This window comes from Oryctolagus cuniculus, chromosome 4 (genome assembly GCF_964237555.1).
Source record: "Oryctolagus cuniculus chromosome 4, mOryCun1.1, whole genome shotgun sequence".
Lineage (NCBI taxonomy): Eukaryota > Metazoa > Chordata > Mammalia > Lagomorpha > Leporidae > Oryctolagus > Oryctolagus cuniculus.
The window spans coordinates 70,835,585-70,862,279 of NC_091435.1; the positions used below are offsets into that span (position 1 = coordinate 70,835,585).

General features: G+C 38.2%; 1 protein-coding gene across 29 annotated transcripts in view; it reads right to left on the minus strand.

Annotated features, from left to right (window-relative positions):
- The window catches only part of ZBTB20 (zinc finger and BTB domain containing 20), an 877,267-nt gene that overhangs the window by 472,181 nt on the left and 378,391 nt on the right, over window positions 1-26,695 (minus strand). For all 29 annotated transcript variants that reach the window (XM_070072152.1, XM_070072132.1, XM_070072154.1 and 26 more), the window contains exon 4: window positions 23,484-23,556. The gene's annotated coding sequence lies outside the window, so the exon portion shown is untranslated. The remainder of the gene's footprint in view (window positions 1-23,483; window positions 23,557-26,695) is intronic.

Genomic DNA, 26,695 nt, shown 5'->3' on the forward strand with positions numbered 1-26,695 from the left:
TTGATAAGTAGGCATAATTTATCTTAAAAAAATCTCACTTTTTCAAATTCTGTTATGTTTTCCTCAAATATTACACTTCATTTTCCAAGTTTAGAGTAACTCAACAAATCAACTCGTGCTAACACACAGTTTATAATGGTTCTTCTGAGGCAACATTTTCAATTCTGAAAAGGAATTTTAAACTTTAAATTTTTTAAATAAAATTATTAAACATGTTCTTAACATCATTAATTATCAGGGATATACAAATGAAAATCACAGTGAGATATCACTTCATACATATTAGGATTATTTTTTAAAATAGATTGATTTATTTTTAAAAGGCAGAGTTAGAGAGAGAGAAGAGAGACAGAAAGAGAGAGAGATTCCATTTGCTGCTCACTCCTCAAATGGCCTCAACAACCAGGAGGTTCCTGGTGTAGGAGCCCAAACACTTGGGCCATCCTCCGCTGTAGAGCAGCTGGTATACAAACTAGTGCCCACATGTGATGCTGCTGCATGCCGCGCCTTTAACCCGATGAGCCACAGCACTGTCCTCAAGGATGACAATTAACAAAAAGACTAGAAATAACAAGTGTTGATGAGAGTATGGAGAACAGGAAACTCTTGCACACTGTTGGCAGGAATGTAAGTTAGTAGACCTATTATAAAAGAGAGTATGGGGGCTGGCACTGTGGCATAGTGGGTAAAGCCACCACCTGCAGTGCTAGCATCCCATGTGGGCATGGGTTCGAGTCCTGACTGTTTCACTTCCAATCCAGCTATATGCTATGGCCCGGAAAAGCAGTAGAAGATGGCCCAATTTCTTGGGTCCTTTCATGCATATTGGAGACCCAGAAGAAGCTCCTGGCTCCGGCTTCAGATCAGCTCAGCTCCAGCTATTGCAGCCATTTGGGGAGTGAACCATGGGGTGGAAGACCTCTCTCTCTCTCTTTCTTTCTCTCTCTGTCTCTCTGAAACTCTGCCTTTGAAATAGATAAATAAATTTTTCAAAAAAAGGTAGAGTGTGGAGGTTCCTCAAGTAATTAAAAATAGAACTATTATCTTACCTAGTAATCATATTTCTAAGTATGTAGCCAAAATAATGAAATCTGTATGTCAAAGAGGTATCTACATTCCCATGTTCATTGCAACATTTATAGTGGCTAAGATATGGAATCAATAAAAGTGTCCATTAACAGATGACCAGGTAAAGAAAGCATTGTGTGTGTGTGTGTGTGTGTGTGTATAAGAAATGGAATATTATTCAGTCACTAAAAGGAAATCCTGTTATTTTTGTCAACATGGATAAACCTGGAGGACACTATGCAAGATACAGAAAGACAAACATTGTATGATTTCACTTACATGTAGACTCTCAAAAACTCAGATTATGGAAGTAGAAAGTAGAATGTTGGTGTGAGCAGGGAGATGGGAAGTTGCTGGTCAAAGGATACAACTTTCAGTTATAAAATGGACAAGTTCTGAGGATCTAACAGAATGGTGATCACAGTTAATAACAACAGATTGTATACTTGAAAGAGAATAAGAGCATAGGTGTCCTTAGTGCATGTACACATATACACAAACACACACACATAAACAAATGGCAACTGTGTGAAGTGATAGACGTGTTAATGAGCTTAACTCTAGTACTCATTCGCAATACACATGCATATGCATTCATCACACTGTATATCTTAAAATATACATTTTAGGTGCATTAAATATCAATACATCCAGAAAAAAGAAGAAAAATACTAAAGACTTCCTAAACACATACAAAGTAAAAATAAATAAATCACCAAACTATTCTATCCCTTAAAAAATTTTTTTTAACCAGAAACAAAAGAACTGCCTCTCTCCCTGAAATATTCTTGCATTAGCCCTAAGATTGTCACTGTTAACAGTTGAGAGTGGACTCTTCCCCATTCTTTTAGATGGATGCATCCATTTATATAAGTTGAAACAATCACAATAATCTGCAACTTTGAATTCTAATTTAAAACATAGTATGAGAATATTTTCAAAGTAGTATACATATATGGAGCTTTTTTAAAAATTTTTAAATTTTTTTTTTTATTTTTTGACAGGCAGAGTGGACAGTGAGAAAGAGAGAAAGAGAGACACAGATAAAGGTCTTCCTTTTGCCATTGGTTCACCCTCCAATGGCTGCCGCGCCCGGCACGCTGCGGCTGGCTCACCGCACTGATCCGAAGTCAGGAGCCAGGTACTTATACTGGTCTCCCATGGGGTGCAGGGCCCAAGAACTTGGGCCATCCTCCACTGCACTCCCTGGCCACAGCAGAGAGCTGGCCTGGAAGAGGGGCAACCGGGACAGAATCCGGCGCCCTTACCGGGACTAGAACCCTGTGTGCCGGCACCGCAAGGCGGAGGATTAGCCTAGTGAGCCGCGGCGCCGGCCTATATGGAGCTTTTTAATTCTTTGTAATGGCTATATATAGTATAATGCCATAATACATTAAACTATTCATTTTTTGATGGAAATCTAGCATAATTTGAAATTTTTGCTAGTATCAATAAAGCTACAAAAAATATTGTAGTGTGTGCAAGTTTTTCCTCATAGAAAGATTTCTAAAAGTGAATGGTTGGAATAGTTTTGCTTTCTTTGGAAAGGAAATTTTTTAAGCATTAAAACACTAAATAATTTTGTTAATAAAACAATTACCATTATTGAGTACCTAACATTCCAGGCAGCAGGGCATGCCCTTTAATTACATTATTTCAGTACTATGTTTAATTTATTATACACAGAAATTCTGATGGTCCAGTTATTACTATCAGACTTCACTTATCACACTCAGGAGTCAGTTGGCATTCCACTGGCCCATCATCCTTGTCAGAATAATAAAACATTCCTGGGGCCTGCCTTGAGGCATAGTGGATGGGGCCTGCTGCCTGCAGTGCCAGCATCCCATATGGGCGCCGGTTCAAGTCCTGGCTGCTCTCTGCTATGGCCTGGGAAAGCAGTAGAAGATGGCCCAAGTCCTTGGGCCCCTGCACCCACGTGGAGACCCAGAAAAATTTCCTGGCTCTTAGCTTTGGATCGGTGCTGCTCTGGCCATTGCAGCCATCTGGGGAGTGAACTAGCAGATGGACGACACCTCTCTCTCTCTCTCTTTCTCTCTCTGTCTCTCTGTCTCTGTCTCTACCTCTCTGTAACTCTGCCTTTCAAATAAATAAATAAATCTTAAAAAACAAAGAATAATTAAACATTCCTAGAATGGGAAAGCAGAGGCTATGAATTGCTGCAGGGAAAGAAGAGGGCTTGTGGCCAGACAAAAGAGTGAGGGCTTTCACAGAGTTAACATTATAATCATTTAACAGGAAGACAACTTCTGTACCCAAAACTGAAGTGAATGGACAAACTAAGCTGAAGATAAGCATCTTCCATTGATCTGTCAGACCCCCAACAGCCTGCTCAGATCAGGGAAAGATTAAGGATGTACCTTCCCACACTATTGCTTCCAATGGCCTCAGGATAGCCACTATCACATCAGAGTAGGTAGGGATGGGAAAAATGCACAGCCATTTAAAAGACAAGCAAGTTTTCAGGCTTTAAACCTATATCTAGTTGAGAATTTTCGTTGGCTAGTAGCACATGGAAATGACCTGAAACAAGTAGACCATAAGTCAACTAAATTTTTGAGGAAAGTGTATTTACACAAATAAATGAATAAGAAAGAAGATGAGATAGATTTTTAACTGAAGCACACCTCCTGCAGCAGGATGGTGCCATTCAGAGACAGGGTAGGGAATCAAGATCTCTTACCAAATTTAAGATACCCAGTGGATGTTCAATGGAGACAACAAGAAAATTGTTGCATTTTTAAGTCTGGGCTCAGGTGATAACTTAAGGTAGAATTTGGGATAAAAATCTGAACATCAACAGCATATAAATGGTATTTAAAATGCTTGGATTGGGTAAGCAATTCTGGAGATGGAGACGAGGAAGAGGAGCTAAAGTGACTGACAACTCATTTAAGCAGGAGGAATGCCATGACAGTGGGATCATAAAAGTCAAAGAGTGATGTTCTTACATTAAAAAGAGAATGGATAACATTCTGAAATGCTTCTAAGAGGTTAAAATGAAAACAGGCGGCGTCTGTGTTGTGTGGTACAGGCAACATCCTATGGCATGGAAAGACAATAAAATTAATTATGCCATATTCTGATGCATATGGAGGTTTTTTTTTTTTTTTTGAAAAAAAATTTTTTTGACAGGCAGAGTGGACAGTGAGAAAGAGAGAAAGAGAGACACAGAGAAAGGTCTTCCTTTTGCCGTTGGTTCACCCTCCAATGGCCGCTGTGGCCGGCGCATAGCGCTGATCCGATGGCAGGAGCCAGGTGCTTTTTTTCCTGGTCTCCCATGGGGTGCAGGGCCCAAGCACCTGGGCCATCCTCCACTGCACTCCCTGGCCACAGCAGAGAGCTGGCCTGGAAGAGGGGCAACCAGGACAGAATCCGGCGCCCCGACCGGGACTAGAACCCTGTGTGCCGGCGCCGCAAGGTGGAGGATTAGCCTAGTGAGCCGTGGGGCCGGCCTATGGAGGTGCTTTTAAAATATATCTTTATGAAAACAATTTTAGCAAAGAAGAAAACTAATGCACTTTTAGGAAAACAGAAATTCTGACAAGAGTAGGAAATAAGTACTAGTATTATAAATATAGTAACAAAGGATCCTATTTTTTCTACTAATAAAAGTACTTAGGAGTAGAATTTCTCTGAAAGTGGGAAACAGTAAAGATGGCTTCAGAATCATATTATCTTCTATAGTTTGAAAAAGAAAGATGGTTGAAGTGAATGTTTCTGCTACACACCTGTTAGAATGATGGAAATAAAAAATATTGACAATACCAAGTATGTTGAACAAATGAAATTCTTAGACATTTCTGGTAGAATGCAAAATAGGACAGTCAATTAATACAAAGTTTAATTAATAAAAAGTTGATAGATACAGCATCTGACCTAGCAATCAGACCTAAGTATTTACCCTAGAGAAATGAAAATAAAACTATGTTCACAAAAACATATGCACAATTGTTTATAGCTGTCCCATTAAAAATTGCCTCAAACTGGAAAAACCCAAATATCTTTCAAAGAGTGAATTGATAAAGAGTCAGTGGGACACCCATACAAAGGAATGCTACTCACAAATAAAAAAGGAAGAAGCCATTGATATATGCAGTACCATGGATGTGTCTTAAATATATCAAGTTCAGAGAAAAAGGCCAGTTTTAAAAGGTTGCATGCTAATGACTCCATTTCCATGACAAGTGCAAGAAAGACAAAACCATAGTAAGAAAGAGGAGAGCTCTGGTCACCAGGGGATAGAGATGGGACTGGGGGTAAAGGTGTAGCTGAAGGAGTTCTTTGGGGATGATGGAACTGTTACATATCCTGATAGTGGTGCTGGTTGTTATGCGATCAACATATACGTTAAAATTCACAAAACTATACACCAAGAACTTTATAAAGGCCAATAAAAATGTTCAATAGTTTTAGGGGTAAAAAAGGAAGCAATAGGTAACACAGTGAATTACTGGAATATATAAGCTCCAACAAAGCCTTGGCTTTGGTCACCAAAAAGGTAACGTGGTAAAAGATAGCACTGCTGATGAAAAAGAAAACTGCCATTCTGCCTCTGCCATCAGTTGACCAAAATTAGAATTCTAACATAGCTACAAGTGCAAAAATAATTCTCTGCTGGTTTAAAACGTGGTATCTTATAGTTTATTACAGTCATTACTGCTTGTGAATCAGGGATAATACCAGTGTTTGAATTTCACAAGTATGACAGGCCTCAACAGCAAGGTAAAGACTGCTACTTAAGCTAATAAATTATTATATTCCTTGAAGCCCTAGTGGTTCTATGAACAGTTTATGACGTTCAGTTGTGCCCATAAGCCCTGTAACTGTAGCCATTTCCACTGAAATTTAAGGTTTTTAAATGTGCATTCCCTTTTTAAAAAGTTGTAGTAAACTACTTGTAACACAAAACATACAGATTTAGTCATTTCTAAGAGTGCAGTTCCCTAGCATTAAGCATACTCACATTGTTCTGCAATCAGCACCAGCATTCATCTCCATAAGTTTCTAACTTTCATAAACTAAAACTCCATCAACCTTAAATAATAACCTCCCATTGTTCCCCTGCCCCTTGCCTCTTTGCTACTTCCTGTCTCAATGAATTTGACTATTCTATATATCTTGTATAAGTGGAATTATATAATCTTTGTTTCTTGTGGCTGGTTTATTTCACTTAGCATAATGTGTTCAAGTTCCATCCATGTTGTACAGTAAGTGTCAGCAAAGGCAGAACAATATCCATTGTTCATATATGTCACAATTTGTTTATCTATCTAGTGACTGACATTTGGGCTATCTGCACATTTTGGCTATCCAATGTACATTCTTTTTCACATTGCTGTCAACCAACTTTATATTTTTTGTCTCACTAATCATATTCAACATGTATTCTGATATCATAAAGCAACTTTACTTTGACTTTATTTAGAAGGACATTTCTAAATAAACTATAAAATAAATTTAAACTCACAGTTGCAAGTTTAAAGATTATTTTTAAGTTTGTTCATCACTACATAGAATACAACTGATTATTTTGGTAATATAAATTATCTGTTTACCAAATTATTCATTCAAATTTGGTCTTTAAGTTGGTGTGTGTGTGTGTGTGTGTGTGTGAGAGAGAGAGAGAGAGAGAGAGAGAGATGCATAGCATTGTATTATTATCAATGTTAGAGCTTCATTATTGTTTGGTTAGAAAGGTAGTCAATACCCACAAAAATAGTTTAATAACATGAAGCCACCCATTAAATTTCAATTAACTGTGTTGATATTTTTGAGATGAATTAAGAGTTTTGGTTCAGGGTCTGCACTTCGGCGTAGTGGGCAAAGCCACCACCTGCAGTGCCGGCATCACTTATGGGTGTTGGTTCGAGTCCCAACTGCTCCACTTCTGATCCAGCTCTCTGCTATGGCCTGGGAAAGCAGCAGAAGATGGCCCAAATTCTTGGGCCCCTGTACCCGCATGGAAGACTTGGAAGAAGCTCCTGGCTCTTAGGTTCAGATCGGCACAGCTCTGGCCGTTGCGCCCAACTGGGGAGTGAACCAGCAGATAGAAGACCTCTCTCTCATTCTCTGCCTCTCCTTCTCTCTCTGTGTAACTCTGACTTTTAAGTAAATAAAATAAATCTTAAAAAAAAAGAGTTTGGGTTCTAGAAGGGTTTAGCACACAGTTAGCCTCACTCACCCCTGACCAAAAAGAGAGTATCTGAGTGGGGCAAATACACTAATTTTTTTTTTTTTTTAATTTAGAGGTGACTTTAATGAGTAGCCAGAACTAGGAACATCTGAGCTAAAGGAAGAGATCTTGGTTCAAAGGGAGTTAAGAGTAAGGAAGGAATTAATTTTAAAAAGGTAGGTAAGGGGGCTGGAGCTGTGGCGCAGAGTGTTATAGCCCTGACCTGAAGCACTGGCATCCCATATGGGCGTTGGTTCTAGTCCCAGCTACTCCTCTTCTGATCAGCTCTCTGTTGTGGCCTGGGAAAGCAGTAGAAGATGGCCCCCAAGTCCTTGTGCCCCTGCACCCCTATGGGAGACCTGGAAGAAGCTCCTGGGTTCAGATCGACACAGCTCTGACTGTTGCAGCCACCTAGAGAGTGAACTAGTGGATGGAGGACCTTTCTCTCTGTCTCTACCTCTCTCTGTAACTCTGTCTTTCAAATAAATAAAATGAATCATTAAAAAAAAAAGGTAGTTAGGGTCTGTAGCAAATAGGGATAGGTGCTTTCGAAAAGTTTAGCATTATAAATAGCAGAACCTTTTAAACTGGGAGAAATGAAATAGCCTCCAAATAAAACAAGAAGAGTAAGTATAGACAGCGTGGTTGGTGAGGGGTTACGGAGTGCGAAGGACAAAATGAAACATATTTTGACACCTAGTGCTTTCCTTGCATTTCAGAAGTCTCCTCTTTTCCCTTGTGAATGCTACCCTGGGTGGGCTGTGTCTGCTTGGCACTTCCAGGCAGCCAGTTAGGAGCAGAAGAGTTGTCAATGATAAGGACAATTAATGCTTAGATTCTAAAGAGTTGCTGCAGAACCCAGGCTAAAACAAAAGCAATAAAAAAGTCAGAGGCATTATAGGGTGAGAATAAGAAACAGTAAATATTGAGAGAAGCAGAATATTACAGAATTCTGAAACATGAAGTTTCCTAAAGTTATATATATATTTTTTCCATTTAAGCACTTTTAAAGAGGTTTCCAAGTGGAGCGTGAGATAATTTATTATCTATGTAAACATTCATTTTATACACAAAATCAAGGCTTTAACATGTCTACTGCATCTATCTTCTCTTGGCTATTCATACACCAAGTTAATTCTGTTTCTGCTGCCCTAATCCATCACCCATAATTAGATAATGAACAATCTACTTCCTCCTTCCCCAAATCACTCCAACAAAGCTGATGGACTTTTTAGAATCAAAAATGACCAAAACATTGTTTCATAGTAGGAGTCTAGAAAAAAAAAAGCCTCAACAAGAATATCATACCATTCAAATTTCAAGTGAAATCTCTTCCTTATAACAGCTACCATTAAAATTAAATGATCAATCAAAAACAAAGAGAGGAATATTTCAAGACAACATTTTCTTTCTCTTCTCTCTCACTCATTGTTTCTTGTGAACATTTTGGAAAATATAGAAAATAATAGGAGAGAAATTAAAAATAACCACATAGATATAAGCAGCATTCATAATATATGCAGTTTTAAAAAAATATTTTTTTATATGCTGGAAAGGGACAGAGGGAGCTCCCATTTGCTGGTGTACTCCCAATATGTTTACAACAGCCAGGACTGGTCCAGGCTGAAGCTAGGACCTCAGAACTCAACCTGAGTCTCCCACATGGGTAGCAGGGACCCAATTACTTGAGTCATCATCTGCTACCTCCCACGGTGCACACTAGGAAACTGGAACAGACAGCAGAGCAGGGACTGGAATCAAGGCATCCCAATATGGGATCTGGCTGTCTCAAGTGGTGGCTTAATGTCTGCACCAAACACCCACCCCCATTATGTAAATTTTGTACCTAGGTGCTTTTTTTTTAATTTACATTGTATAAATATTTTTTTTTAAATCTCATTAACATCACTTCATAAACGTAAGTTCTTTTTCTCACTACACTTGTTAGACATCTTTCTTGCTATAATTCCTGTTCTCACCTAAATACAGTGGCACAGGTAGGAGCCACATAATATAGCATGGATTCACACTGTTTCTTGCATTAATCTCCTATGTTGAAGGCACAGGGCAGAAAGAAGGAGACTTACAACTTGAGGCAAGCTTGCCGTGATGAGCTGCTTATTTACTTCTTCAGCCCCCTGGAGTTCAGAACAACAAACACAATTGTGAGCATATTCTAAAGAGAGTTTCCCACAACTCTAAATGGTTCACTGTGAGTCAGCTCTCTCTCAATGGCTGGAGATGACAGCTGGCTGCCTGGAAGTGCCAAACAGACACAGCCCACCCAGGGTAGCACTCACAAGGGAATAGAGGAGACTTCTGAAATGCAAGGAAAGCGCTGGGTGTCAAAATGTATTTCATTTTGTCCTTTGCACTCCCTAACCCCTCACCAACCACGCTGTCTATACTTGCTCTCCTTGTTTTATTTGGAGGGAAGAATGCTCTCTCTTCCCTCACATTTCTCTATCTATCCTTTTTCTTAAAGCTTTGCTCATAAATGGCTATAAAATAGAAATAACATGTATTTGCTTATTTTTAGTTGCAGTTATTATATTATAATTTTTCTATGTGTTAATTTAACTCACCATACCTCTGTCCTCCAGCTATAAAGTTGGGGTCATTGTCAGAGGATTACTCTGGGATGGATCTTGAATATGACTATTTAGGAAATAGACTGCCTGAAACTACATAGTTCTCTCTTGCTTAATTTGGATTCAGATATTCTATCCATTTCTTTGGCGCAAGTCTCTTCAAGAAGAGGTCTTTGATATTAGTTTTTATTTATGCTTATTTATTTTCATCTCCTCTATGAGGCAGGGACAGAGAGGGAGAGAGACACCTGCCATATGATGATTCATTTCCTAAATGCTTGCAATAACCAAGGCTGGGCCAGGTAGAAGATAGGAGCCAGGAATTACATCTGAGTCTTTCACCAGGGTGGCAGAGGCCCAAATACTTGAGGCATCATATGCTTTCTCCCAGGAAATATTAGCAGGAGCTCAATCTGAAGTGGAGCAACTAGGACTCTAACAGGAACTCTGATATGGGATGAGGTACTCCAAGTGTGAGTTTAACCTACTGTGCCACAGTGCCCAACCCTGATGCTTGCTTGGTGTTAACTTAAGGTCTACCGCTTCCTTACCAAAACTCTTGTGGATCTTCTGTCGGAAATAAAATCCTGAAACCTAATTTTGCAGAGGGGTTACTTGTTTTCCTTTTTTTTTCAGTGAATAAGGGAAATAGGAAAAGCAAGAAAATCTTGTGAGATTTATAACAGAAAGAGAACAATAAGATTGATTCAGCAAGGAGATTGTAAGTGAGCAGAAAAATTAATTGATCCAGGCTGAGGAGGGTTACTGAGAGCTCTTAAAGAGGAGCATGAGATAAAGGTGGGAGCAACATTGAGTGTAGCTGTAATGGGAAGATGAGATGTGGATGAGAAAGATGGTAAAATAAGAGAATTTTTAAAGGGTTTTCTTGGATACTGTGTAGGTTATGTATCCAGAGCAATCACAGCAAAGAATCAAATTACTTTTAATAGTTGATTGCCCAGTTATTACTTTTTTGTATGTGATGTCATGTATGACACTCCCTCAGGCAAGAGCTCAGCTTCACACACACACACACACAGACACACACACAGACACACTCACACACCTCATATCTGTTAACAAGAAATGGTACTAACTTAGACTTTAGGAAATATCTGTCGAATAAATGAATCAATCTATTTCAGAGAATGCTCTTTATATTAAGGAAGTTGAGACAATCCAGGTGAAACTATAACTTCTGGGTGTTGATTAGTTTTCTCAGCCTTTTTCCCCCAAGGAATATAAAGGTAGTGATTAAAAAAATAATGCTGTTCATTCATTTTCAAGCTTCTTGAGTAATAGATGTTCATTGTTAACTAGGAAAATAATAAAAAATGTTTGAAGTAAAACTTAGTAATTTTCCCTGAGTTCTTTTTTATTACTAACCATGTGTGAGATTACCAATGTAAAGTATATAGTATAGATTTTTCTCTATAGCTTTCTTCAAGTCCATACAAACATATATGACATATTTATCCATAAATATTAATTGATCTGAAAATTGTTCTTTTGCTTAATCAGTTATGATCACCTTCCAGGTCAATAGCTATAGATACAATTAATTTTTCCCTAATGCTATATAGTATTCAATAACATGGGTGTATCACCTATCTATTAATAAAGCCATATACTTTTTCCTCTCAAATTTTAGTGCCGATTTATTTATTTATTCAAAGATTTATTTACTTATTTAAAAGGCAGAGTTACACAGAAAGAGAAGGGAGGCCCAGGTTGCAGGTGATTAGTTTACCCCTGGGCCTCTCCTCTCTCTCTTTCTCTCTCTCTCTCTCTCCCCCCTTTCTTCTTCCCTCTCTCTTTCCTGCCTTTCAAGAGATGAAAATAAAGAAAAATAAACATTAACAAAAGTAATACAACACTGGCAATTTATGTCTCAACTTGATTTCTAATGTATCAAGAGTATATAACAGCAATAGAGCACTTCCCTATATGGCAATTCAAAAACAAACTAATTTCCAACCACCAAAAGCTCAGATAAAGTGCCTTATTCCTGAGACCTCAAAGTGGTTTATATTTCTACTAATACTTCTACTGTAATACATGATATTTATGAACCATGCTGGTTCCATGGAACTCTAAATACTTGAGATTTATCATTTGACTTCTTTGCATAATGTATCTGTAAGATAGGAAAAAGTGTCCCCTACAGATAAGAAAATGATCTTTAGACAAAACTGTTTGACAATGCCTGAGTTAAACCCCCAAATAGCTCCATACTCTTTCCTTCCAGTTACACTGCTGCCTCTTCCATGATAACTGCAATGATAATACAGATAGTATTATATCATCAATCCAAGATTTGCATATAGCTTGATGGAGCCAGTTCTTATTCAACTACAAGGGCTATTCATGCAAACCATTTTTTCTATTTCTTAAAAGGGCTTGTGAGCAAAATATCACAGAGAAGTTTTCCATCCAGAAGAGATGTGTCTAAGTTAACATGTGGAGTAGCCTCTCACATTTCACCAGTGCTTCAAGAGGCTAACACAAGATGTGGAGATAGACAGTTATGTGACCCAGGTTCACGATTGTTCTTGCCAGCTCTACGCTAGAGAAGAGAGTAAATTTCTTGTACTAACAGTAGCAAAAATAACACTGCTATGCATCTATTATCAATTACTTAATAAAGTCCTACAACATTCAAATTATATAACCAAAGACAATCTGTAAAATAATAACAAAAGTTAAGCACATTTTATTTGTTTCTCAGCCATTTTTTTTTTGACAGATGGAGTTAGACAGTGAGAGAGAGAGACTGAGAGAAAGGTCTTCCTTCCGTTGGTTCACTCCCCAAATGGCCGCTACAGCCAGCGCTACGCCGATCCGAAGCCAGGAGCCAGGTGCTTCTTCCTGGTTTCCCATGCAGGTGCAGGCGCCCAAGCACTTGGGCCATCCTCCACTGCCCTCCCAGGCCACAGCAGAGAGCTGGACTGGAAGAGGGGCAGCTGGGACTAGAACCCAGTGACCATATGGGATGCCAGCGCCAAAGGCGGAGGGCTAGCTAAGTAAGCCACGGTGCCGGCCCTCTCAGCCATTTTCAAACAAGTAAAAGACCTTGTCAAAAATCGAAATCTTCTGAAACTCAGTAATTATCTTTCATGAACCAACTTATTTTCCAACATACTTGAGCATATTTTATTGCAACAGCTTTATAATTGTGAGATTATGATACCATTTAAAAGACTTATCTTCATTCTGTGTTCAACATCTCAGGACCTTGGCCTCTTAGGTAGGCATGGCCTCCTCCCTTTTCTAGAATAGTGCTCTCAAATTGTCTTTTGGGATCCATGGAGGAGGGCACTGAGAGCCACTGTGCTGCAACCTGAAGAGTAACTCCTATTCTTCCCAGGAAATTTGTGTCTAACTCCTGGGAAATTTACCATTTCAAAGAACCACAGGGCTCCTTCTTGATTGCTGCTCATCAGTCTTGAGGAGCTTAGATAAGCTTCTTTTTTCTTACAAAAGTTTTCCTTCACTAAAGATTCCTTGGAGGACAAAACATTGAACTAGAACTGAATTTTTAGCTAAAAATTATAAAACTGTGGAGAACATATCTTTTCTATTTTGTTTCGATTTTTTTTCTTCTAAGAGAACCAAGTAATTCAAAAGATATACTAATGTGTTTTCTGGTTTAGGGCAACCAGCAAAATGTTGCAAAGAGTAAGCTTGCACCAAAGGACACAGCCCCTTCTGCTGAGCAGGAAGGAAACTTCTTAACTAGATTACTTGAGAAGACTTGCATGGATTGCTCAGGACTTCCCCACAGACTTGGAAGTCACTGATGAAAGAGAATCCTAACAGATAGCATTTTTTCCAATTATCCCAAGGTTGTGAAGCATAGTAATGTCCCCAGATCCCATTCCCAGACTCAGATTACTATTTCACAATGATAATTGGTTTAAGAATCATTGCTCAAGTATATCAAGAATAGAAAACAGACTCCTCAGAAATGAGAGTGTTCATATGCAATGTTGCTGAAATTGGCAATGGGGGGGAAATCAGGCTCATATTTGTAGTGGAACCTATTATCAGTAAGTGTTTCAAGCCTCACTCCCATCTCTTGTCTCTATGTTCTGTTTCTAATAAAGACTAACTTCTTCTGTACTTCTCATTGATCATTAGAAAACAATGCTAGTTATTCATCAGTATGTTTGTTTTTTTCAGTTTTGCATTTTATAGAAGCAGGAAGGCTGAGCATCTGAATAGACCTTTACCTCTCATCATGCTGTCAGGAATATTCTAAATCTTGAGAAGGAAATGCCAATTATAAAATATTTCAGGTATGAACATTTAGCCTGGAGATTAAGACAGTGGTTAACTTGCATCCCATACTGGAGCATCTGAGGTCTATACATGGCTCTGGCTCCTGACTGCAGCTTCTGGCTAATGCAGACCCTGGGAGGCTGCAGTGATGGCTCAAGTAATTGAGTACCTGCTTCCTACATGGAAGACCTGAATTGGGTTCCCAGTTTCTGGCTTTAGTTTGGCCAAGTGATTGTGGTCATTTGGGACCTGAATCCAGTGGATGGGAGTACTTTCTCTCTATCTGCCTATCTGTGTCTCAAATAAATAAATAATTTTAAAAAATCATTTAAATTATTCATATTATTCCAATAAATAGTTATTTTACTTCTATTCACTTTTTAGAAAAGATTTATTTATTTATTTTAAAGGCAGATTTACACAGAGAGAGAGAGAGGGAGAGACGGAGACATCTTTCACTCCCCAAATGGCCACAAGAGCCTTAGCTGGGCCAAACCAAAGCCAGGAGCCAAAATCTTCTTCCAGGTCTCCCACATGGGTGCAGGGGCCTGAGCTCTTGGGCCATCTTTTGTTGCTTTCCCAGACATTAGCAGGGAGCTGGATTGGAAGTGGAGCAGCCAAGGCTGGAACTGACATCCGTATGGGATGTGGCACTATACCAGCTATGCTGCAGTGCCAGCCCCTCATTCACTTTTAAAGTTGTTTTGAAGTATAATGTAGAATAGGGGCCTCTTTATCTGTGGTATTACTGGGGTGCTGGGCACCGTGAGTCATGATGCTACTGAGATGAAAAACTAATGACCTGGGTTTAACCAGGCTCCCCGGTTCCTCATGTATCAAAGAAGAAACTTATTTAGGACATTACATTAATTTACAGATATGACAATATAATCTTTTTTTTTTTTTTTGACAGGCAGAGTTAGACAGGGAGAAAGAGACAGAGAGAAAGGTCTTCCTTTTTCCGTTGGTTCACCCCCCAAATGGCCGCTTATGGCCGGCACGCTGTGCTGATCCGAAGCCAGAAGTCAGGTGCTTCCTCCTGGTCTCCCATGCTGGTGCAGGGCCTAAGCACTTGGGCCATCCTCCACTGCACTCCCGGGCCACAGCAGAGAGCTGGACTGGAAGAGGAGCAACTGGGACAGAACCAGTGCCCCAACCAGGACTAGAACCCGGGGTGCCGGTGCCTCAGGCAGATTAGTCTAGTGAGCCGTGGCACCTGCCAATATAATCTTAAAAGCAATCTCTTGACCTCACTCTATTTCTTGAAGTCTATGAGAGCATGGATTATAATTCTATTTTGCCAGATGAGGAGCTGAAGTGTGTGGACCCTACAAAACTAACTAGCATTCAGGAAAAGAGCAGACTCAGAAGTGGATCTAAAAAGGGGAAGAAGTGATTGGGTCAGACAGGTCTGAACTTGAATGCTGGCTCTGGATTTTACTAAACTGCTTGGAGAATTTAATCCCAGTGAGCCACAGTTTCTCAAACTGTAAATTAAGGATCAGAACATTTATCTGGAGGCAATGTCATGAGAATTAAATGCAAGGATCTTTTAGAAGAGAAGACACCTAGTGGATGTAACTTGCTTTTTTACCTTCCTAACCTTTTCCACTTTTTCAGACATTTGGGTTATTAAAGATCTAATGATCTCTGTGATCATATGAGCTGAAGTGATAACAAAACACAGTAGTTAAAAACACCAACCAGAAGACTGCACAGAGTTTAAATCAGTAACGTTGGTAGCAACATTAAGATGTGACTTAATCTTTTCTGGGCTCAGTTATTTCACTATAAAATGGAAATGATTCCTACTTTGCTGAGTGGTTGCTGAGTGTGGGTAACAGGGATTAGAAACAACTTTTTAAAGCATCTGGTATATAAAGTAAACAGATTGTGAGTAATATGCATTGTTCAGATTTTTGTTTTTTATTAATTAAGGCTTGTGTGTAGACTCATCTCCTGTACTTAGTATTCCTTTTCCCATCCAAGACCTTGGAAGGGTTATGGTAGTGGCTTTGATCACATATTAGCTGATTTGGCTTTGGCAATTTAGCTCCTGAGAATTGGGGTTACAGGCTCAGCCTTGACATTAGCAATTTAACCACATGACTTGGATACAAATCCAAGGCCTCAATTTTGTTCATCTACAAAATGAGCAGGATGGAATAAATAATTTGTAGTATTCTCTGCCACTATAATATTTTCTGATTCCAGGGTCTTTTCACTGAGTGTCAGTAGATAAATCCTTATATCTGTAGAGCTCAACTGACTTCTCTATGGTTTAATTTCCACATTCCCTCTACACTATTTCTTCTTTAATTGCAAAAGGAGGATAATTTCCATCACTTTTCAAGCAAACCAATATCTCTATTCTGGCTTAGTGGCATTCCAGGATATTAATGCATCATACTTAAAACAGTCTGGATTGTTCTTCAATCTAGGAATTCAGTAATGTTGTAAGAAGTAATAATGAGCATAATGAAGATTCATTTTCAAAGCTTTCTATGCCTCCTAGGCCTTGGTCATTGCACATGATAAAATCCATCACAATTAAAAATGAGATTAAGGTTTAACAGTTAAAAAATACATCCTAGCAGTAAAACACATTAGTGGTATGCATTCCTATCTTATACCACAAGTCCTTAAAAATAAACAAAAATAAAAGATTCATTAATCAACAAAAGAATTTTAATAATTACTAACCAGAATATAAATGAAATGAACTTGAGCTCCCCTGAGAAGGCTATCAGAGACCTACTCTGCTTATGCAGAAGGGAAACATATTCGGAACTCTTAGACCTCAGTTTCAGAAGTCCAAGCTCTTCTCAAACTTAGGCGTCACCCTTCAGTGAGGATTTAGAATAAATGTATGAATTTCATAAGCTTGTGCTTACTATTTACCGTTGAATTATTTTGTTCTTGTATTTTTGAGCTATCCTTCAATTACTGCACGGCTGGGTGTCTGCTGCTTGCTTTTCTATTGGGTTCAAGGCAAAGCTCAAAGTCCTCATCCTGTTATTTCTGTGACCTCCCTTTCAGTCACTCTCCTTTCCTTGCTTTGCTTTAGTGACACTGGAAACCTTGAAATTCCCTCAATATACAAAGTTTGTATCCAAAACTTTTTATTGGGACACAACTTTCGCCCCTCCCATGTTTCTATGCTCATCCCAAAATTTTTATTTGCTTGATTCTTCCCATCTTTCAATTCTCAACTCAAATGACACTTGCTTTAAGAATTGTGTCCTGGGCAACCAATGTAGGGTATAATAAATTTCCCCCATCCATTATTGTCTGTTGTATATAACTCTTCACATGGTTACTTCTGTAATTATTTAATGTTTTATTTCCTTATATGCTGTAAATTCCATGAGGGCCTAAGGGATCATTTCTATATCCCCAATATTAAACACAGTTGAATAATGAATTAATGATTCAATTGTGATAGATTCTGTAGTCCTTGAAATGTTAGTTAAAATTGGATTTCAACCTTAAAATTTTCCTTTTCTTTTTAAAGATTTACTTATTTATTTATTTGAAAGAGAGAGAGAGGGAGAAACATACACACATACACACACACACACACAGAAAGAGAGACAGAGAGAAAGATATCTTCCATCCACTGGTTCATTCCCCAAATGGCCAAAATGGCTGGGGCTAGGCCAGGCCGAAGCCAGGAGCCTGGATCTCCTTCCAGGTCTCCCATGTGGATAGCGGTGGCCCAAGGAGTTCGGCCATCCTCTGCTGCTTTCCCCAGATCATTAGCAAGGAGCTGGATTGAAGTGGAGCAACCAGGACACAAACTGGTACTCCTATGTGATACCAGCATTGCAGATAGTGGTTTTACTGGCTATGCCACAATGCTGGCCTCCAAAACTTATTTTCTAATAAGAAGGCATGTATATAAATGGCAGTATAAAATATAGAAAGTAATTTGTATTTCAAAATGTGTAGATGAGTGATGTATTAGTTTCTTAGGACTATTGTGACAAATTATCATGAACTTGTAGGCTTAAATTTACAGAAATTTAAGTCTCTCATAGTTTTAAGGCTATAAACTAAAAGTCAAGTTGTCAGTAGGGCCACTACTGGTTATATGTGAATTTTGTAGGTAGAGGAGAATGAATTGCTTCTGGGTTAGCTAAGGAGGGAAGGATTCATGGAACTGATAGCAATTGAAGTGGACTTGGTTAGGATGGGTTGGATATACATACGGAAAAAACAGAATGATGGACATTACAGATAGTAGAAACAGAATAAAGCATGGAGTTTGGTCTTAGTGAATGGTATATAAAATCAAGTAGGCAATGATGAAGTCAGAAGTAGGTAGAGTTAGATTTTAGAATTCACGCATATTGGCTAGGGGCTGTATGGTAGTCAATACAGAATTACTGAAAGTTTTGTCTGAATGAGAGTGGCATAGTCTTAGCACTCTTGCTGCAGGGAGTTAATGGAGCAGCAGTGTTTAGGATAAGCTGATCTCCCTGCCATCTGCCTCTTGCAATTAGGAGAATTTTATTTTGCAGAAAAGTGAAAAATTGACTAGTACAGAGGGATAAAAGGAAAATTAATAAGACCAGGTCTCTTATTGGACATAAAGGAGAAGGAAGAAATGAGAATGACAGATTTTGAGTGAAGATGTCTCGGGGAATTGGAATGAGGAAAATTAGGTAGTCAAAAAGAGGATGATTTTTTAACTTGGATGATAAGATCGACTTTGATATACTGACTCTGAGAAACTAGTGTGATTTTTTTTAGTTGGTGATTTAAATAAGGATGCTAGAAATACAGGACTATGGTTTTGGAGAACTAGTAGTACTAGAGACATAAATGTGTGAGTCAACAATAGCCAAAAAAATGTAGTCATGCAACTCTGGGAAGGAACCTCAAGTAAAAGCATGAGTATAAAAGTGGGTTTGACAGACATATTTACATCCTTTCTCTGTCATCTACTCATTGGATGACTTGGGATAAATTGCCTATTTCCTCCACTTTTTCATCTATGGAAAGGAAGAAAATAGTATGATCCCTTAAGTAGGATTACATGAGTTGAGCAGCTGCTGTTGTATTTTGGGAGCATAATTCCCAATAAGAAATATATTTAGTTTGTAATCCAATCTCTTAAAATATTGTGATTTCCTGTTTTTTGGGTAAATATTCTTTTATTCTTTTATTTTAATTCAGGTGATCATTTAAACTGACTTCATGATATCTCATTGTGTCTCACCACTGGGCCACAACCCACATTTTCAAAAACCAATCCTCCTGGCCGGCGCCGCGGCTCACTAGGCTAATCCTCCGCCTTGCGGCGCCGGCACACCGGGTTCTAGTCCCGGTCGGGGCGCCAGATTCTGTCCCGGTTGCCCCTCTTTCAGGCCAGCCCTCTGCTGTGGCCAGGGAGTGCAGTGGAGGATGGCCCAGGTGCTTGGGCCCTGCACCCCATGGGAGACCAGGAAAAAAAGCACCTGGCTCCTGGCTCCTGCCAGTGGATCAGCGGGGTGCGCCGGCCGCAGCGCACCAGCCGCGGCGGCCATTGGAGGGTGAACCAACGGCAAAAAAAAAAAAAAAAAAAAAAACACAACAATCCTCCTGCATATTCTGGTTGTCTTCATTTGTTCTTCTGGCCTCAACAAGCATCCCACAGCATCAAATTACTCCACTATGACTCACAGAACCCTCAGCTATCTTCTATTGCTCCCCATGGGAGGACTTCTTTTTAGTATCATATTGTTCTTACATTGCCCAAGAGATGCAGTAAACACTTCCTCTACTATATCATATTAGGTTTTGTCTATAGAAAAGTTGCATCTGTTTCCCAAATAGATAATGATCACCTTAAAGATAAAACATAGGTGTTATTTATCTGTGTATCCTGGCACAATGTTTTGCTCACAGGAGGCATGGAGAAGTATTATTTCATCATTACAGAGCAAAGAGATAAGGGGTTTGAGGAGAGAACCCTGTTGAGCACCAACGACAGACCCCTGATCTGGCATCCCAAGGGCTCTAGTCTCCCTTCCTTTCTATATACTAAAACTTCCTTGTAGTTGTTTAAGGGCAGAACACTGTTTCTTTGTGTTTGGAACACAAAAAAATTAGGCCACTAGCTTTTGTACAAGTGACTTGAGTTTCTTCATGATGTGCTGAGAGAAGGTCTAGATGAACAAATAAAACAGGAAGAAACTAAGATGTGTTCAGGACTTAGCTTTGGGTACAGTAATAGAAAAGTTCTGGCCTGTTTGTATTGCTAAATGACAGAATTCAATAAAGGCAATGTGAAATAAATTACCAGGGCAAGTAATTCATTTTAAATTATTAAAGTTTATTTCATTTTTTCAGACTTGGAACAATTTTTCTTTGATGGAAATGACCCCTGGCAACAGTGACATTCTGACACTATGCATGATGCACACTCTTGGGATGTCTGAATTCCATGTCACAATGGCTCTGCTCAGATTACTGGTTTCATCGTGCCTGTAAGCCCAATTAAACTACTAAAGTTTCTAATGGTCTTCTGTCCATTTTCTAAATCATCATAAAGAACATTAAGTGATCCAAATAAATTGCCTCTATATGACTCATTATACAACCAAAGGCATGATATAAATATGTACAGGAAAAGTGGAAAAATCTTTCTTGATAATGATTAATGATTTCAAAAAACTCTTTTATGTATGAATTTCAGACTACTGGTAGCAGGGACTACAGATCAACTGATCTCAATAAATGAGTCCAGGGCTATTTGTTCCTCAGGAAACACTGCTCAGGCCCTGAATGTAGGGGAAAGAGTAGAGTCTCAGGGTCTAAATTTGGGTTTACTCTTAAGTCAAGATGTCTAAGGATGATCTGTGTGGTTAGTCAATATGCACTGTGTAAGCCTGAATGCCCTACCCTGGACCTCAATTTATTTGCTTCAAAATGAGGTGATTGGATTTTATTTCTTATATCCGTTTTCAACTGTAATGTTTGATGATGTTCTGCCCTTAAATCCCTTTCACTTCAATTTTTTAATCTTAAAAAATGTGAAGTGTTTTCATAAACTTCTTTGATGTTCTTAAATGTTATTCAACATGATAACAGTACAATTCACTAGGCCCAAATTCTATCATTTTAGTTTTGCCTCAGAGGCTAAGTTTTATGAGAGTCTTAATTTGCATCACCAGAAGCTGATTTAATAAAAATGAAGGGATCCCTTTTGGAAATAAATTTTAAAAGTGGTGTAGGGAGGAGGGACCAAGAACTTTATGCAAAACAAAACAAAACAATAAAACGAGGGAGCTGGACTTAGAAGGGGTCAAATGGTTTTGTGTTCTAAAGAATACTGTGGTCTTAATGCTTATTAGCATAGTCCTAGCTTTAATATACTCAAAGTAAATTCTGCTCCTGGTAATTTCTTACATCCCCAGTTTCTAGAAACACTAATCATTACATGTCTTGACCCAATCACTCTTGTATATCTTGTCTTATTGTTCCACTCTTTGGTTTTTTGACTAACAACTCATTGTATGGTAAGAAGAAAAATTGAAGTGGTAGAGCTCTATCTATCCAGGTGTCCGATAGATTCAGCTTTTGAGCCAAAATGCAAGGGATATCTGACATACAATTTAAATGGAAAATTACTGAAGAGCATTTCACAGACAAAAGGATGTAGTGTGAATGGTATATCTTATTGTGGTTGGGAGAAAGCAGTGTAAGGCTAAAGAGGTAGAAGATTGGGAAACTGATTCCTAAGATGAATAGAAGTTTATTTGGCAAATCCCTTTATCATTGTCTTCCTGACTGTCAAAAACTTTCATCAACCTCTCCTTACAATAAATATTTTCTGCAAAAAATGAGTCCTAACTTTAAGATTTTTTATATATTTTATAATTGTACCAATAACAACAACTATTTTATTATTACCTATTATGGTGCCAAGTGCTGGGAATTGCAAAAATAAGAAAGAGCCCTGCTCTTAGGAATCTTACAGTCTTGCTTGAACTGTTGTGGTTATGACAAAGGTAACAATAACTATCATTTATTCACTACGCCAACCAGTCAGTGCGCTCAGTTGGCAACATACACAGCTGCCAAAGTTCCCTCTGTTTCCCCAGACCCGCTGACAGTGTGGAGGTCTTGCTCTATCTCTGCATCATCCCTCAAAAAAAAAAAAAAAAAATGAACTTAGCAGGAATTCAGACAAAAGGCAGAGACATTTAAACAACTGCAGGACTGTCTACAGTCAACACACCAGAACTACAGTCAATAATGAAAGAGTGCAGTGAACCGAAGTGAAAATTGAAGATTGTCTGAACCACCTTTAGTATACTCTGCTGGACTGTGACACTGAAAACTGTGACGCAGTATTCCCTGCATCTGGCAGCCCAACAAGGGAAGCTTAAGTGTTTTAAGACCTTCTAGTGAAAGACCTTGCAACAATTAAACTGCAAAACTTAGGAAGACGTCATAAGCTTCTGGATTTCATTACCAAAATGTACATTTTGATCTAAAATTAAAAAAAAAAAAACAGACTGACTTTCCATGTAGTATTTCACAACCTTTGAGAGCAGCATTAAATGCTTTTCTTTTTGCCTCCACCAACTATAAGCTTCTGTTTTCTTACCCTGGGCGTCAGAATCTTTTATATGCTCGGGTTCTATTCACTGCCTGTTATTCAGACATTGAAATCCCAAATGTTAATTGTTCTTCCAAGTACATTGACAAAACAGCAGCTAAATAAGGGTAGACCAGACTGTGGTAGACTCTGACATGCATTTATGGAACAATGGGGCTCTGAGAGACAGCCTTGTAGCTCACGGGAAGACATAAGATGTGCTATTTTGACTGCTTCGTAGCAGAATGGGGAACACACGCACACAAGGGAATTATGCATTTTACTGAGTTTTGCCCAAAGTCCTCAAGGCAACAGAATCTTGTGATGTCATCATGAACTTTCTTTCTCTCCATTTCTAGTGTCACAGAGGCTAAAAATTTCTAATGACATCACAAAGAAAAATGGAATCTACTTTGATTCCCTGAAAAATCCTCTTGTACTTTCAGTGAGACTAGTAAAATAAAAGCAAGAATTTTTCCAAACACAGTGGATGTCACCGTGCTGATTCACAGTGGGTGACACCCTCCCTAATGAAATTCAAAAAAAAATTCATAATTTCGGTTGGCTAGAAAAGAAATACTGAATATTGAGCCTAACAACTTTTTTTTTTAATAAAAAGAAGAAAATCATTCAAATATGTATTTCTACAGGGACATTCAAATTTTAGCTCATGTCTGGTTACTATGTTACCAATGTTTTGTTCTTTAATGGGCTGGTCACAAAAATACAGAGGAAGGTTAAGGAAGCTTCAACTTACAGAACACAGTGCAGCTCAATCTTTTGTTTTTAAGGTGCTGTGATTTCAGTCTCTAAATGTAACTTCAGGCAGTCTGAAAAGAAACAGGTTAAAATCTCTTTCAGTTATAATTGGTATTTCAGATTTAATTAAAAATTAAACTTTCATAATGTTTCACCATCCAAAGCAATGCATTATCAGTCAAGCGTGGCTTTTTTTCCCCCTGTTAAGGGGGGAAAAAACCCTCTTCCCAGCGTAGTGTTTTAATGAAAAGAAAAGGATCTAAAGAGGAAAAAAAAGCAATTCTGAAAAACAAAATATGCCTCCATGTTAAGGACTTCATAATGATATGACTAAAAACTCAATGTTTCTGAATTTTAGCTATATTCTATCTGATTAAAAAAAAACCTCATAAATAACAATTTTACCACATAAAGATTGCATAAAATGCTATAGTCAGAGAATAAAGAAGAAAATCTATGGCTCTGAATTCAGATGTTAAAGAAAAATTATGACTTCAAATAGAATCAGAAAAAAATGCTAGCTCTGCTACTTTCAGATGATTGACTTGGTGGCGAGGCAGATGGTGAAGCCGAGGTAGCTGAGGAAAACACAATGGACACTGCCGTCGAGTATGGGTTTCACGTGCCTCATCACATATCACACTGTACATCTGGACACACGCAGCTACAGGTGTTTGAACAAGACCTCCTGGTGTAAATAAATGCAGCTGCATTGGTCATTTTTTTAACATGTATTTTTATCTTCAAATTAAGAGTCCAGGCATTAAGACCTCCAAGTATGTTATAAATATTTGGGATTAAAATGTCATACTACTTTTTAATCTTTTCTTTTGCAAACAACACCATCTATAAATAAGGTAATAGTTTCATAGAAAAAAACACACAGTTGATTAAGTCAGCCCTATTTTTAGATCCAAATAACTGACACAACAGGATTTAGAAAGCAATTCATTGTTTAAAATGTAGCATGGAAATAACATATGTATCTTATCTTATAGCATGTCAGTATATACTTTTATAAATTTACAGCACTATACATGGTATTTTATACCAATTTTTACATAATTTACAGTGATATTTTAATGTTTTTATATATGAGAACATAATCATAAATCACTTCTTAAACTACACTTATTATTAGAAAATTCAGCAGGTTCACTTGCGAATCTATTTTCTTCTTCCCTTGAAATGTATGGAAGTATATTTTGAGTAACAGATCTATTTGATGTACATAGATTTTAAATGCAAACTGGCTCAGCTTCACACTAAATTCACCCATGAATGGGATTATATTTTTTATAAAAAATCACAGAAATTGGCTAAACTTTTCCCCCTGCTTCTCACATGCCTGAATTAGACTGAAAATGCACTAGAGTAAAGACAGAAATTATGGAGGCGTCACCAGGGACAACTGAATGAGAAAATGGGAGTGCGTATATTTCCTTATAAGGCAACAAAGCATTCATAAAAGAAATTGACAAAAATAACTTGTGCTTAGAAATTATATGGAATAACAATAATCCTTGATAAATGATTCAGAAATATAAAAACTGCCCACCTCTAGATAAATCTGAACCAACCACCAACCTGTGCTATTCTACTCACCAATAAAATATTGTTAAGGAAACTGATTCACTGTCCAGCCTAGACAGGAAAACATGATCTAAACTAGACTGAATATTGGTATATAAAATATTTAACTGACAACTGGCAGTTCAGCTCAATCAGTCAGTTTCTGTTTCCTCATGTCACCAGATGTTGAGTGAATTGAACTATCTGTTCCAAACAATAAAATCAATTCCATGAACAAACAATCAATTAAGTTACATTTTTCTCCTCCCCTTACATCTTTCTTCCTTCTCCTTATTGACCTTTCTCTTCTCTCCCTTTCTTTCCTACTTTCACTTTCTTTCCTTATTTTCTCCCCCCTTTCTCGTTCTCTCTCTTTTTTCCCTTTGCTGAGGGTAATGAAGCTCAAAAATAACATCTTGTATCCTGTTGAGGGAAACTTGGTCACAACTATCCTTCCAGATGACAAACTCATTCTTAAATGTCTGTTTCCCAATCCAAAGAAAACAGAGAAATTGAGAAAATGGAGACGCAACATCACTTACCATTACCAACACCACTACTTTTAATTCTTATGCTGCATTCATCCCAGGGAGGACTGAAGTTTATTTACATTATACCTAACCTCAAATAGGACCACAAATAAGACTAATAACAGAACCATTTTGTGGCACTCAGGCAAACGGCTGGGCAAAACAGATGGATCTTACTTTGCGCCAGGACTCAAAAAATACAGTCGCCAATTCACTGTTGGCGACTACATATCTTGGCCCAAAGATGGACCTGGAAGTGAGACCAGTTGTCTTTGATATGATTACTGCTCCTCTTCATATCCGCTTCATGAACAAATCATTAATTCAGAAATTGCTTTGAAGACTGGTCATGAGGAGGTGAAATATTCTGAGGGCATGTCAAATGAGATGAAGTAGTAGGAAGTTATGATCAAGACCTTAGTTTTGGTGCTATTGTCTACTTTTCAAAATCCTGGTTGTGATTTTTCTAACTTCATGATTGTGCATGGAATCCATTTTTAAAACAGTAGATTTGCAGAGGATGTGTCATCAGTAATAACTTAGTCCTGACACTACAGGTTCCCAAATATCTTAAATTTTTTTTAATCACACAGATCAATCTCAATCATTATTAAAACAGACAAACAGTGCCAGGCTTCTTTAATCAGGACAAAACTATTTAAGACTTTATAGATGACAGCCAACATCCAGTGATGCACTGAGAAACAGCTCAGTAATCAATGCAAATTACAAAGCCTGGAAGAAGCTTCCCTCGGCAGACATCCTTTAGCCCAAAGAGTAGTTCCTTCTGAACAAGTTAAATATTCTGAATGGCTTTCCAGAAAAGTAGAAAATGCATTATATTTCAGTAGCCTATCCTGTAAGTCAGAAGGCTACCAAGAAAGCCTCAATTAAAAATAAAAAAAGACTCCAAAACCCAAAAATCTGAAGGTGGATGAGGAATTCCTGATCTTAACATTGACTAGAAACAAAGGACTGTTCTGACCACACTCTACCATTTAACATTTACCAATCTAACAGAGACAGGAGTGTTAGATATCACCAGGTCACAGAACATCAAGGAAAGAACAACAAAGCACTCCAGTTTAGGAGGTCCATGTTAATTCAG